The sequence below is a fragment of the Saccopteryx bilineata genome, chromosome 1, assembly GCF_036850765.1.
Source record: "Saccopteryx bilineata isolate mSacBil1 chromosome 1, mSacBil1_pri_phased_curated, whole genome shotgun sequence".
Taxonomy (NCBI): Eukaryota; Metazoa; Chordata; class Mammalia; order Chiroptera; family Emballonuridae; genus Saccopteryx; species Saccopteryx bilineata.
The window spans coordinates 38,122,563-38,138,403 of record NC_089490.1 but is presented as its reverse complement, the minus strand read 5'-3'; the positions used below and the strand labels follow the sequence as shown (position 1 = coordinate 38,138,403).

General features: G+C 35.1%; 1 protein-coding gene across 1 annotated transcript in view; it reads left to right on the top strand.

Annotated features, from left to right (window-relative positions):
• Positions 1-15,841, top strand: part of LOC136319194 (protein eyes shut homolog) — a 557,987-nt gene that overhangs the window by 337,705 nt on the left and 204,441 nt on the right. The gene's annotated exons all lie outside the window — the stretch shown is intronic.

Genomic DNA, 15,841 nt, shown 5'->3' with positions numbered 1-15,841 from the left:
TGCATGTATAATTAATTATACCCCAAACTGGCCAATTAGTATGTCAAAATAATTGTGTGGTTATACTGAAATTATCAATCACATATAAAATTTGCATAAAATTATTTAAGCCTAGCCCAGTGCTTCTTAATCTATAAAGTAAATCCAAACTACTGGGATTTTGTTAAAAATGCCTATTCTGGGTCAGGTGTTTCATGAGTTCATTAATTTTAAAGGGCTTTCAGGTGATGTCAGGCACTGCACATTGAATAGAGAGGGCTTTGTGGATAGAGTTTCATCTCTTCTGCTATTCTGACCAACAATAGATAAATATCTAGGTATTAAGTAAAAAAAAATCAGTGTCATTGTTCATATGTTTCCCAAACAGTTAATGCTTTAAATATCATCTAAAAGATGGATTAATTTGTCATTTTCATCCAACTATTTTTGTGTAAGCTAGATATAGTCACGCCTATTCTATATTTTAACTGCTTCATCTTTTCTACCTGGGAAGAAAGACATACACAATTTTCCTTTAAAATTGAAAAAGAAAAAGATATATACATTCTAAGCATTTTTTCTCTATACTTTAGTATTTAGAGCAATTTCTATGGTATAGCAGAAAATGCAAATGGCATTATAATTTATATTTATAAGTGGGCTGGTGTTTTATTTAGAAAAGATAAAAATAAGGAGTGTCCAGGGAAGATAGCCATGGAAAGTTAAAATTTTCAAAGGGCCTGATGCATTAAAGCACTAAGCACCTTTCAAAATATGCTAATTGAATTGAACATACAAAATGTTTTAGGAAGGAAAAATGCAGCATATGATTTTCTTTCGATACCATTTTCACAATCTTATCACAGAAAATATACTTAAAAATGTGAATTCATTTCCATAATAAATCTGTGTAAGATAACTATAGAAAAGCAATGAAAACAAGCGACAAAAGCATTGCCTTAAGGTTTTATTTCTACAGACCACACATGTATAGAAAGGAAATAGAAATGATACTGGTTTGCCAATCATTACTTGGCAGTTGAAGCATATATTGTATTTACGTGTTCATATTTTAAAGAAATTTTGAATGAATAATTACAAAGATGTCATTCTTTTATTAAAGAAACCTCCTATTAAAGAACCAAAGGCCCATTAATGCTTTGTTGACATAGAATCAAATGCAGATACATACTTGTAATGATTTCTACAAAGGCACCTTTTGCTATTTCAAAGCAATTACTTGGTTGTTGCTATAGTGATTGATAGAAGAGTATGCATATTTGCCCTGTAACCACCGATGGATCAAATAAATCTCACAATTGTTCTTGATTTTTATTTCTACAATTGTTAAATTGTTTTCACCAATAAATCTCAGATATAAAACAATGTGCTACAAGTATGTGGCATATTAAAGATGATTCCCTATGCTTGAAGCAGGTAGAAATCACTGCATTCTATGGTATACTTTAACTGGAAATAAGAGCTACAATACTGTCTGTCAGTGTAAACATAACTTTGATGTAAGATATCAATAAAATACTAATGAAATGAAAACAAAAATCATCTATTATATTTGTGATAAATATATAATATTGTTAGCAAACTTATTAATTTTTTGTGTTTCCAGATAGTTTTTCTGGATTCATTTGATACCCATGTATTCAGAAGATTACACAAAGTAATCAGATGTGAAACAACAACTTCACACTCCCTAGAAACAGACTTTTCCTACTCCTCACCTCTGCAACAGATAGTTGGATATTCCTCTGACATATCAAAAAAGTATTCTCTAAACTTCTATTTCATAGCTACATAGTTTCAGACAAAAGCTACTAGAGTATGAAAATACTGCATATAAATATATTTAAATGATATGTCATTACTCCATATTCAGAATATGTTTTAAGGCGTCTATGGCCATACCACCCTGAATGCACCCAATCTCTTCTGTCAGAATATGTTTTTAATTGCCTACAAATAGAAAAAGGAAAGGTGATTACCATGGAAAATCTTTTCTGCTTACACACTTGAACAATTTCTAAGTTTCTAGCCTGGCCGATATTGGCCATTTTCCATAAAAACAGGGGCTATATTAAAATAAAGATTTAGCATGCCAAATGAAAGCATGAGGTGTTTATATTGCTTATATCATGTTTGTAAATTTAAAATCACATAAAAAAGTCAATTATATTTTAAGAAGTTATACTTTTCATGACTGTGACCATGAAACCAGAGGAGAAGGGAGTACAGATTAGTCAGGTGGTCAGGAGAAGTTCATCCAGTAATACAAAACATGTGTAATTGATGTCGAGGAACTCTGCTGCATGTGTCACCCTGCATCGTCACTGCCTTTGCTTAGCCATGTCACACTTACCCTCTATCATGCAGAGGGAAGGAAGGAGCTGCTTATTATTGAATCTGTAGTAGAAAATGAAATGTGATGCTTTCGAAAATCGAGTCATAAATTGAGAAACATGACACAGATTTATTTCTTCTATAACATTGGTTATGTTGTTGTTGGGTCCAAGCTTGGAATCAAGGAACAGAGGGGTTTGAGGGGCTAGGAATTGGAAGAAGATGCGCAGGGCTGTAGCAGATAAGGCACCCTTTATTGGGCGGCAGCAGCAGCAACAGATGCAGTACTCAGGCTTTTTTTAAAGCAAATCACACAAAAGTAATCATGGCACCAAGCCATGATTACAAAATAATGGGGGTAACAATATCAGTTATATAAGGCGGGCATGCATGTGGATCATCCCAGTCTACTTTCTTTAGTCATGCATGGCCGAATCTGACATAGACCTGACCACACTGACTCCATCTTGGGCAGTCTGTTGACCAATCCTGGGGAGACCGGCTTCCCCACAGTTGTTTTTTTTTTTCTTTTCTTTTTTTTCTTTTTTTTTTTTTTTTTTGTATTTTTCTGAAGCTGGAAACGGGGAGAGACAGTCAGACAGACTCCCGCATGCGCCCGACCGGGATCCACCCGGCACACCCACCAGGGGCGATGCTCTGCCCACCAGGGGGCGATGCTCTGCCCCTCCGGGGCGTCGCTCTGCCGAGACCAGAGCCACTCTAGCGCCTGGGGCAGAGGCCAAGGAGCCATCCCCAGCGCCCGGGCCATCTTTGCTCCAATGGAGCCTTGGCTGCGGGAGGGGAAGAGAGAGGCAGAGAGGGAGGGGAGGTGGAGAAGCAAATGGGCTATTCTCCTGTGTGCCCTGGCCAGGAATCGAACCAGGGTCCCCCGCACGCCAGGCCGACGCTCTACCGCTGAGCCAACCGGCCAGGGCCACAGTTGTTTTAAAAAATATTTATAGCAGTACATTCCCGTCTTCCATTAACACGTCAGTTTATGATCCTTCCATTGGATTCCCCTGCTTGTGATATTAGAAGGCAGAGCGAAATCAGGTTTAATGGCCTGAGTGCATGAGTGCTGTGTGTGAGTCTGTGTTAGGGTGTGGAATCATGCCTGTTGCTGATAAGGAACCGTATGCTGCTCCATCTGGCTCTGAATGGTAGTTGTTGCTTATGTGCAGTCTATATTTTGTCAGAGGAAGTCAACCTTTATTTTGATCAATTGAATGAATAAAGTGATCTGATGCTAGTGAAATTAATCATGTAGCAGACTGTGCAACAACAGTCATAGATTAAGAAGCTGATATCTGTAGACTGTGTTTCCCAGTTCCCCCTTTACCTGCACCTCAGTTGAGGTCTTCCTATAGAGACACTGTTTGTAGACTGGAGGCAGGGAGGAGGAAGAAGCTCCGATATTTGTTCCCTAACTCTCTGCCTTAGCGGTTGTTCTGGGACTGGCTGCATGACCTCTGTGGCTCCAGCTCCCATCAGCTAGACCCACCAGGAGTCCAGCTTCCATGCAGGGGCTGGACCACTTTGGGTTACACCATTATTGCCCTTTCCTTCTCTAGTCTAAGAGTGGCAGGTGGTTTCCTGCCGTTACTAATATCTTAGCTCTCTTCGGTTCATCCTCAGCTCCTTATCTACCTCTTTAACCAAAACTCTAAACTGAATTCCCTTTGTTGCAACCCTTTGTTTTTCTGGTTATGTCATGACTGATACAGTGAAAATTCAACCCAGGCATCAGATAACATCGGTTTCTATCAACTTGTTCCAAATTGCATATTTTCTCAGTTAGTCTACAGATTTAAAATAGAATCTCTCAAATTGAGTGGAAAACTGTGTTTTTGTCTCAGAGTATCAGAATGATCATACCCTGCAAGTATTACATTAACAGGTAAATGATCTATAACAATTTAATATATTACCTAGTGGCAGTGTTTTCAACACAGTATTTCAAAAGAGTTTTAGAGATAATTCCTAGGATATACGTTTTTGTCAACCAAGAAAGGGGCTTAAGCTAAAAGAGAAATAAAAAGCCTTTATTTGAGTGCAGAGGTTGCAACCAGCAAACACAGATTTATGGAACAGCCCGAAGTGTGCTCCAGCAGAGCAAAGAAAGGCAGGCTTTGTAAAGGCTCAGGTTACATACACTGCTTTAAATCTGGTTCCCTTTTATCTAACTGAAGGATTCTGGTCAGGTTAATAAGGATCGTCTGAATCTAACATGCAAAAGAAGGATGCAGGTTCTCAAATGGATAGGCTCATTTCAAACCAGATAGTCTGGTTGCCATGCTGGGAAAGATAATAAGGTCCTATATGGCTGAGAAGTTCATAGAAAAATAGGCTGGTAAATGTGTGTTAGACCAATTTTATCATGGCTTCTTGGTTCTATTTTAATTACCTTGACATCAGTGATGCCACATTGGCAATCTCCATTCACATCTTACATATGTAGCATATTTCATTCATGAATAAGATACAATATATGAATTTTCACAAGTGACTACCTACTTTTGAGATAAGTATTATAATATTTAAAGTATGAAGCAAGAAGGTTAAGTCCTAAACCTGCAACATTTTTTTTAGTTTTGTTTTATGATACTATGAGTCACTTACTCTCTTTAGACTGGTTTTCATATGAATATAAGAGCAATAATTTTCATAAGTAATACAACTGTTGTTATGACCATTTTACAGAATAGAAAATTGGTAAATTATTTTAGTTACTCAACCTCAAAATCCAATACCTAGTATGTAGAAGAGCTTGATTTTCAATCTCCAAAGTCCTTGCATTTGTGAATGTTTGTTTACAAATAGTACTCTATAATATTGTTTACTATTCTATTAGCTATATTTTATCAACCCTATTAATTTTACTAGAAAACATTAGTCATAATTCTTCAAGCCATTTCCAGAGGTAGCATAATTTCATATAAATAGGATCCAAATTTATGGTGCCACAAATGTTATTTCAATTTTAAATTCTGAAAAAAAAGTATACCCAAATAAATTGACCAATGATAATTTTTTTTAACAGAGGCAGGGAGAGAATCAGAGAGAGGGATACATAGGGACAGACAGACAGGAACAGAGAGAGATGAGAAGCAACAATCATCAGTTTTTTATGGCCACACCTTAGTTGTTCACTGATTGCTTTCTCATATGTGCCTTGACCGTGGGGCTACAGCAGACAGAGTAACCCCTTGCTCGATGCAGCGACCTTAGGTCCAAGCTGGTGAGCTTTTGATCAAACCAGATGAGCTCATGCTCACGCTGGCAACCTCGGGGTCTCGAACCTGGGTCCTTCTGCATCTCATTCTGATGGTCTATCCACTGCGCCACCACCTGGTCAGGCAACCAATGATATTCTTTAAAAATCATCATAAATCTAGGGGAAAAAGCAGTTTCTTTAAGTGACTATGATTTAGTAAATCTTTCTGAAAATAAATAATAAAATGATTAGTCTGTATTTTAGTATGAGTCATAAAACGTCTATTTTAAAAAAATTAATACTAGAAATTATTGTGTTGATTCTGAATATATGTTGTTTTGATGATATTGAACATTTAAAGGAGAAAGTGAAACTTAAAAGTTTCCGTATGTTGTAGCAACTTATTCTCCTTTGAAACTTAAAGCTATAAATTAATAGCAACTTAAAAATATAATAAATTACATGTTTTTTGTGGTGATATGTCAGATGGTAGACCTTAAAGGGCAAGGACTATTGAAACCAAATTCTACCCAACCATGGAAATTATATGACTCAATTAAAGAGCTATCACAGAATCTTTAAAACATCATTTTCTTTTAACTAAGACATCAATTTCTTAAGACAGTAAGGTCTCTATATCTAAAGCAGTTATTTGCTGCGGTATATAATTGTAAATACATAGATTTCTTATGAGTAGATAAAAATGAGGAATGAAACAGAAATCGTGTTTCAAATCCCTAAGATCTGATGGTAAAAACTCACTTAATGAAATTGCCTTGTGGCCACTATTATCCTGGAGCTCCTTAGAAGTATAGGTACTGTCTTTCCTTTCAGAAGGGTAGTCTTCCATCTTTTCATTAAATGTCGGTGGTTCTTGAAAAATGCTCAGTTAATAGTTCTGTATTTTTATATATATACATTCTCTTAAAATTGTACGTCTTTTATTCATCTGAAATGTATTATAGGGCACTGCTTTAATTTCTATTGTGTTATGACAATACCTACAGCCCAAATCAAGTTCCGAGGAATATTCAGCAGTAAGTCTTAGGTGTCCAAATCCCCATTAAAATATACGTCTTCTCTATTCAAATGCTTTTTAGTTAAGTAATGTAAGAGTTTCTGTCTTAGTTGATAATATAAGATTATTAAGAGGTTTTTCCTTTCTGAGGGAAGAAGTACATTATAAACACTGGTAATACTAGGACTTCTAAACAGGTACAAAAATGAACTGGTAAGCACAGAACGTGGTCCTGGGATACATTTTGGTAGATGATGTTTGCACAGATTACTTTAAGACTAAGTTATAAAGGTCACAGTGACAGCAATATTAATTTAATCATATAAATGAAAATACTATTTGAGACAGCTGGTTTTCTTTCTTGATGGAAAACTGAATGTGTTAATTTACTTATCAAAATTCAGAGGTGGACTGTTTCATTATTTTTGACAACTAATATTCAAAGCTTTCCGTTTTCTGTTTATCTTTGCATTTTAACAAACTGCAAGCACAGATTTAAAAAGAATATATTTCATACATGTAAAAAAAGTGATGACACTTTAAAATGGTGTGTGACTGAGTAAATATAAATGAGAGATTACATCTTTAAATGCAATGATCTTTCTCTCTGAGAGAAGTTCACCATTTAGTAATTTGTTTCTGACTGTATAAAATGAAGAAAGATAGTGCTTGGGGTAATATATAAAACTCATGTAAAACTTTACAATTACAAAGCATATCTATGTGCATTACTGTCTTCCATTCTCATAAATCTACATGAACTACAAAGTGTGTGTTTAATTCCCATTTACAAATATAGGCATTATGACTTAACAAGATGAAGTCAGCCACATGATAGGAAATAGCAGATATAGGAAAAGAACTGGACTTCTGTGAAGAAGCAGTGGAGTGAGAAGATCAATAACAGAGTTGAAACTATAGAGAACAAATACGGAAGTGGAAGGAAAATATACAGTGAGAAAAAAGAAGAAAAAATGCAGTATGTTTGAGGCTTCTGAAAGGGTACAATGGAGAGGGGGAATCCCTAATTGCCAAAGCAGAGGTGAGTTAACAGCCCATAGCAGTGGTGGGGGCACAATTCTAAGAGGGGGGTAACCACTCTTTCCTGTAAGCAAATAAGTAGGAAAACAAAGTAAGTATAGAAATTCTCAATTATCATTTTTTTTCAGGTTTTTATTTTATTTTATTTTTTGCTTATTTGACTTTACTTTTTTAGAATTTTTAAATATTTTTCTGGTTTTAGTGAGATACAATAGATATATAACATTGTGCACGTTTAAGGTATACAGTGATGACTTGATACACATATATTGCTCAGGCAATACAATATTAATGTTAATACCTCTATCATCTCACATAATTACCATTTCCTTTTTGTGGTGAGAACATTTAAGATCTATTCTTTTACCAACTTTCAAGTATATTTATAGTATAGCTTACTATATTTACCATGCTGTACTAAATTTTCTTTTTTTTTTTTTTTTTAATAATTTTTTTTATTTTAATTTTTTTAAATATTTTTTTATTTATTCATTTTAGAGAGGAGGGGGGGAGAGAGAGAGAGAGAGAGAGGAGAGAGAGGAGAGAGAGACAGGGGGAGGAGCTGGAAGCATCAACTCCCATATGTGCCTTGACCAGGTAAGCCCAGGATTTCGAACCGGCGACCTCAGCATTTCCAGGTCAACGCTTTATCCACTGCGCCACCACAGTTCAGGCCAATTTTCTTAATTTTATAAAATGAATGTGTTGTTTTTATATTGGTTAAAAGTAATAATATTTTATTATCATTTTGTGACTTGTTAGTGGATGTTATTATAAAAAATTTATTTCATCAGAATATCTGACAACTTCATAACAATAACAGTTTGAACCTTAAAATGTACTTTTCATGGAAACCTTGACTAACAGTTTTAAAGATATGAAGAAAATGATGTTTATTTTCCCCTTTTTCATATAGAAGAGAGCTCTAGTCACGTTCCATAACAATTATCAAAAATTAGCCCATTTACTTTTTTTTTAATGCTTAACTTTTTAATATATTTTTAATTTAAAGATTTATGCTTTTTATTTATTGTATTAATTACCAGTGTAATGCATATTCATTAATATAAATTCAATAATACATATATTAACTAACTCCCAATCCCACTCCATACCACTTGTAACAGTTTGGCATGTATCTTTTTAGACTTTTTTTCTATGCATACAGATTTATATAAGTTTTTAAATATATAAGTGGGATCATATTGTACAACTTGCTTATCTAGATAACCTTTTGTTAGTAATTACGTACAGTCTTTTTCAGTGGCCAAAGAATATACTCCATGTATGGGTGAGCTATAATTTAATCCTTCTAATTCCTTTCTTTTTTTATGTGTGTGAACTTTCTAATATAAATTTTTATTAATGTTAATGGGATGACATTAATAATTCAGGGTACATATATTCAAAGAAAACATGTCTAGGTTATCTTGTCATTGAATTATGTTGCATACCCCTCACCCAGAGTCAGATTGTCCTCCGTCACCCTCTGTCTAGTTTTCTCTGTGCCCCTCCCCCTCCCCCTAACTCTCTCCCTCCCTCTCTCCTGTGTCCTCCCTCCCCCCCACCCCTGGTAACCACCACTCTCTTGTCCATGTCTCTTAGTCTCGTTTTTATATTCCACCAATGTATGGAATCATGTAGTTCTTGTTTTTTTCTGATTTACTTATTTACTTACATGATTTACTCAATTATCATTTTGATTTAAAAAAATGCTCCTAGATAATTATAATAAGAGTAATGAAAATAAGTGTTAGAAGTTTCTTCTGGAGAAAAAAAAATGTATTTCTATACACAAAATAGAGCAGCCCTGAGTACAGGGGCTGTAAATACTCTGAAGGTGATTTCATAAAAGGCCTGAGCTGACCTCCAATGGCCAGGCCAACCATCTGTGGAGCAGAGACCATAGCTTTGTTGGGCTACAATCTGTCGTATTTATAAAGGCTTAATCAAAAATAATTGGGTATTGCCCTGGCCTGTTGGCTCAGCGATAGAGCATCAGCCTCGCATGTGGAAGTCCCAGGTTTGATTCCTGGTCAGAGAACACAGGAGTAGTGACCATCTGCTTCTCTACCCCTCCCCGTCTCCCTTCTCTCTCTCTCCATCTCTCTTCCTTTCCTGCAGCCAGTGGCTCAAATGGTTAGAGTGCATCGGCCCTGGGCACTGCGGATGGCTTCCTGGCCTAATCCTTGGGCACTGAAATAGCTCTGTTAAGAGCAACAGAGCAGTGACCCCAGATGGGCAGAACATTAGTCCCCTGGTGGGCTTGCCCAGATGGATCCTGGTTAGGGCACATGTGGGAGTCTGTCTCTGCCTCCCTGCATCCCTGCCTCTCACTTAAGAAAAATAAAAAAGAAAATAAAATAACTGGGTATTAGGCATTTGAGGGTACAGGAAATCCAGATTGATTTAGGCTTGTTTCATTTAATGAGTATATATTGAATGAGGATATATAGATAATAAGGAAAAATTAAAAACTGGACAAGCAAGGGGTAACCCTTCAATTTCAGTGTTGAGACTCTGGGAATAATTTTCCTAGCAACAGACATCTTTTATTTCTCTGCTTCCTGGTGAATTCTCTTTGTGTCATATAACAACGTCCCAAGTCAGAATATATTGGCAGAGTTCATTGCCATGGGATATAGAAGTGCCAGGTCTCATCACTTCAATGAGGGATAAGAAAAACGTCAGGATGGACTTCGGTACAAATTTCTGTTGTCTTATATATTATGACATTGGGGTTAAAAAACCGGAGAGATTATATATAACTAATGACCTGGTGTTGCTTCCCTGAACAAGCGGATGTTAGCATGGTGTCCTCCAGAGAAATTGTGGGGAGTGGCAAGTGGGCGGGGAGACCTACAGGTCCTGTTCAGTTTGAGTGTTCGGAGAAAGTACTCGAGCAGAGGCGAGCAGAAGGAGGATAGAAGTTAGAAACCTGAACTGGAGACTGGGACTACAGTAGGAATTACCCCCACAGAACTTCAAGTTGTTCTCTCAGCTGCAAGCAGCTTTCAGCAGCTTTTTATCTGGAAAAGATTTTACCTGATGTTTTCTCAAACTCCGGAAATCACTCAACTTGTCAGTGAAGTTGAAAAGATAGGCTCTTTGATTTGTGGCAGCAGCTTGGAAACTGGCTTTCTCTTCTTAGCTGTGTGTGTGTGGGGGGGGGGGGCTGTTCAGCATGTTACATCAGAAAATATTTTAAGACATGATTATCTTTGAAGTTCAAGTAAGCCGAAGATGCTTCCAAGGCCAAAGACATTATTAGACTTTGAACTCGAGTGAACTGAACGGCATCAGAAGCAATGAGCACGTAGCAGTCACACATCCTACTAGTGTGAATGAGGATACACACATCAGTGGGGAAAGCAGTGTAGTAGAAAGCAAAGACTTTCAGTAGATTTTATCTCACATTTCAATTCAAATCAAATAACAGTGGCTCTTCAGAAGTCTCCTTTGAGAAAGATGCCTATGCTATTGCAAGGATCATTTATGGACCAATAACATCAGCATCACCTGGACTTCACCCTAGACTTACCAAGCCAGAACCTGTATTTTTTTAACTGTAGGTCAATACATGATATAAAATTTACCATCTTAACCAATTTCTGGTGTTCTGTTTAATGGTCACATTTATATCATGGTGCAATCGATCTTTAAGACTTTTTCATCTTACGAAACTGAAACTCCACACACATTTTACAAAAAACTGCAATTTGGATGACATTATGCTAAGTGAAACTAGCCAGCCTCCATAGACAAATACTGTATGATTCCACTTATATGAGAATCTGTAGTTTAACAAGATCCTCAGGTGATTCATTTGAACATTAGTGCCCTAATGTAGATTACATCTGGGCTCAGCAGACATAAGCTTCATAAAAGGTTAGCAATACAATTACTGTACTTTTAAGCCATGGTGGAGTAGAAAGAACATGGATTTTGAGTTTAAAAATATCTGTTTTTAATCCTAGCTCTATGGCTTACTAGCCATTTGATAATGAGTGATTTCTTTAAGCTAAGCTTCATTTCAAGAAAACCTGTAATATGGTTATAATAAAATGCATTATGGATTTTTTCATGATGGTTAAAGGAGATATATACTGAGCATTTACTGCAGCCCTTGGCACATAGTAAGTGCACTTAGTAAATAATTTATTATTATTGTTATCTGGGTCAAAAACACTACCACCATAGGCCTTTCAAATGTATTCTATACTCTAGCCGGATAATAAGTCCTTGAAATTGACAGAATCATGACCTAATAGAGAGAACAATTACAAATAAACATATTGAACATGATTTAATGTCATGAGTATTATGAAAGTCAAAAAGCTGTGCAGCTTCCAATAACTTTGAAAGCTATCTTTATAAAAGACTAAATATAAGACACCCCCAACAATGACAAAACTGCCTTTCTCTGGCTCTAGAAGGAGAATACATAAAACCAATTCAGACATCTATTACAACTATTCAAAGTTATTCAACTTTAATTACGAAGATTTTTGTTGTTGCTGTTGTTAAGTGAGAGGAGGGAAGATAGAGAGACAGACTCTCGTATGCACCCGGACTGGGTTCCACCCAGCAACCCCAGTTTGGGGCCAGTGCTCAAGTCAACCTAGCTATTTTTAGCATCTAAGGCTGATGAATCAACTGAGCTATCTTTAGTGCCTGGGCCAACACTCCAACCAATTGAGCCACAGGAGGGGAAGAGAGAGAAAAGGGTGAGAACGAAGAAGAGGGAAGCAGATGGCCACTTCTCCTGTGTGCCCTGACTGAAATCAAGCCCAGGACATCCATACAATGGGCAATGCTCTATCCACTGAGCAAACTGGCCAGGGCTGAATATTTTAAGTAATATATATATATATATATATATATATATATATATATATATAAACTATAAATATAATAGATAGTTTCCTAATAATTTATCATCACAGTCCTTTATACCTGGGAACAAACAGTGTGGTAACTATTAGGTATGACATAGATAACTCACACTTAATAAGAATTCATTCCCTTAGACCATTTTACCATGAAGACCAACCAACCATTTTATATTTTATTATAACCTTACATAAGTGATGCTAGATAATATTTTTCTACTAAAAGTTTCCTGAACTAATTTTTTATGGATAAGGCTTTATAGTTTGTAGCTTGTCTAATCATTACATTTTTTATATAGACCTGACACATTGTCTCTGATAATGCTAAAGCCAATATATTAGTAGCTAGAATTATGCCTGGGTTTTCTTAATTATGTCAAAACTATTAAAAACATGAAATCAAAGTTATTATCACATGTGAATAGCTCCATTTTTATTTGATTTATAAAGATTCCTGTTTAAAAAATTATCCTAGACATGGTAGCAATTGAAAGTTGAGGAAAACAATAGCAATAGGTCTCATACAGATAGAGAATTTTACACCAGAGGATTAAGAACAAGAAGAGAAATAAATATGAAAATAAAAATAATGATTTGAAAGTCTTCAGGAATGCTACCCAGCCAGGTTCTAATTGTAGAACCTCTAAAAAAATACAAATACTTTGGTTGCACCCTACAGAAGCAGTTGTACATGAGTGAAATTCTGATGAGTAACTTATTGCAGCCAAAAAGGAAAATTCAATATTATGGGGACAAATTTTGAGAAAAAAAACAATTTTTTTTTACAAAGGAATTCACAAGTTTAATTCTAATATCTAAAAAAATTGTATCAATTCAGTTAAAAACACTTTAGAACAAAATAATATGTTAGATTAAAAATTAATCTGCTTAGCTGAAAAGCTCTACTTATTTTTAAAATTAGATATGCATTTATATATGTAGGTATATATAATACTTATATGTATATATGTGTAAAGAAATAAAAATAATATCATATATAATTTTTATTATGTGATTACAGCTGCTTAACTGAGCAAATTCTATCATATATATGATATGAACCAAAGGACAAAAGCTACTATTTTTTCTCTTACTAAATTTGCTTTTCTATTTGTACAAATCTTTAATAATTATGTGAATGTTTCCATCTACTTTTTCAGCAACTAAGGTATAGCACTATGCATTACTAAAATCTGGACTAAAAGATATATTTACTAAGGAGAGTCAAGTTCTTTTATGAAAAGCCAATACATATGTTGGTCACATATAAACCTTTGAGAATGCCACAATCATTTATTTTGCTACTCAAAACCAATGAATTAAATCCTAAGATGAGGTTTCATGTTAAGACATCTAATAAAGAAATCCATAATATCCATCATAATTGGAGGTTACATCACCAAATGATTTTTTTTAGGAATTCCCACCAACAGTTGAAATAAATGACCTCTGTTACATAAAACATTAAAAATGGTTTTTATATTCTTTTACTTTTATTTGTTTGTTTCCTGAAGCAGGTAGAGGACTGCCGAAAGAAAGAACTAATACAGAATAACAAATTATATATTAGTTAATTTTTATTCTCAAAAAGGAAAGTTATAAATAGAACCATAACCTTGAATTTTCTTTTTATATAATTTTTATCATATTTTGCTGATATAAAAATAGATGATAAAATTATGCTTAATAAATTGCATCTAATATATAATTTCAGATAAAAGTAAAACTTTTGAAATTTGTGTTTCATCAGTAGTTTAATTGAGCAATTTAAAATAAAATCAATTATGACCCTGGCCAGTTGGCTCCATGTTAGAGTGTCAGCCAGGCTGACATGGATGTCCTGGGTTTGATTCCTGATCAGAGCACACAGTATAAGCGCCCATCTGCTTTACTACCCCTCCTCCTCTCACTTCTCTCTGTCTGTCTGTCTGTCTGTCTTTCTCTCTCTTCTCCTCCTCTCCTGCAGCCATGGCTCAATTGGAGCGAGTTGGCCCAGGCACTGAGGATGGCTACATGGCCTCCACCTCAGGTGCTAAAATGGCTCAGGTTAGGATGGAGCAAAGGCCCCAGGTGGGTAGATCATTCCCCCTAGTGGGCTCGCCCAATGTATCCCGTTTGGGGTGCATGCAGGAGTCTGTCTCTGCCTCCCTTCCTCTCATTAAAAAATTAAAAATAAAATAAAATAAATTTTAAAATGATTGATATAATAATCTAAGACTTCACTTAATCTGAATGTAAGATATTTTATTTCAAAGTTTTTTAGTTTAATATTGACATTTGAATTAATTAGGATGACAAAAAATGGTTAACTGTTTAAGCAGGCCTCTAAAAGCTACAGAAAAATCATTTAAATCCATAAATGTCTAAATGATTAGACATGGATTTGGATTTTGTGATTATAGACACAAGGTTATTATGGCAACAAAAATCCAGAATTTAGAATGCATGTTCTTTTATTCTCCAGCATAATTTACTTAGTTTTTTGTTTGACATAGAAGAAATTTTTACTTTTTTGTTACTACTTGATTATTACTGATTATTACATAATTATTTTAAGATCTTATTAACCAGAAAATGTGAGCTACAGTAGCATTCTGAACCCTTAGTCTGTTTTGTAAAAGGCTTAGGCTTAGAAATATTTGTGCTCAATTGTGGTCAAAAAATATTTCAGGACAGTTGCAAGTTGATGAGGTTGAGCTGCAAGGAAAGAGGGACTAAAGATAGTAACGAATGTAAAGATTGTGCAGGCAAATAATCAATAGGACAAATTCAAGTGTAAAACCAAAACAAAACAACAAAAAAATCAATCACTAAATCTCAAGTTGAGAATAAACAAGGATAGTCAAGATCAAAGAGGAAGGAGCATCCAAAAGCAATACGTTGAGGAAAATATAAGCCATGTGTTTGTGTGTGTGCACCCACAAAGTGTATGCTTACAGAACCCTTTAGAATTACACAGTATACTAACCAGCCTATATTACTAGTTGCTCATTACCTAGTGTTGATCCACTGTTTAAAAAATACTATCACTATTTCAAATGTGTTGAATTAAGGCACTGGGTAAAAATTTTGCTGTATTAGAATTAGGACCAACAAGGATGCAAAAAATTAGTTGAAAGTGACAAAATTTAGTATTAGATGAAGATAACAGTGGGGTAAATAAAATATCTGCGGGCTAAAGAATAGAAGCCAGACCAAAAAAAAAAAAAAAAGGAAAGAAAGAAAAGAAGAAAAAATAATGAGGAAATATATAATCATAAGAGAAGCAAGATAGAAGTAAACAAAATAAAAGGAAGTGCAGAAAACAATGAACTAAGAGTTCAGCTTATATTTACTGAATGA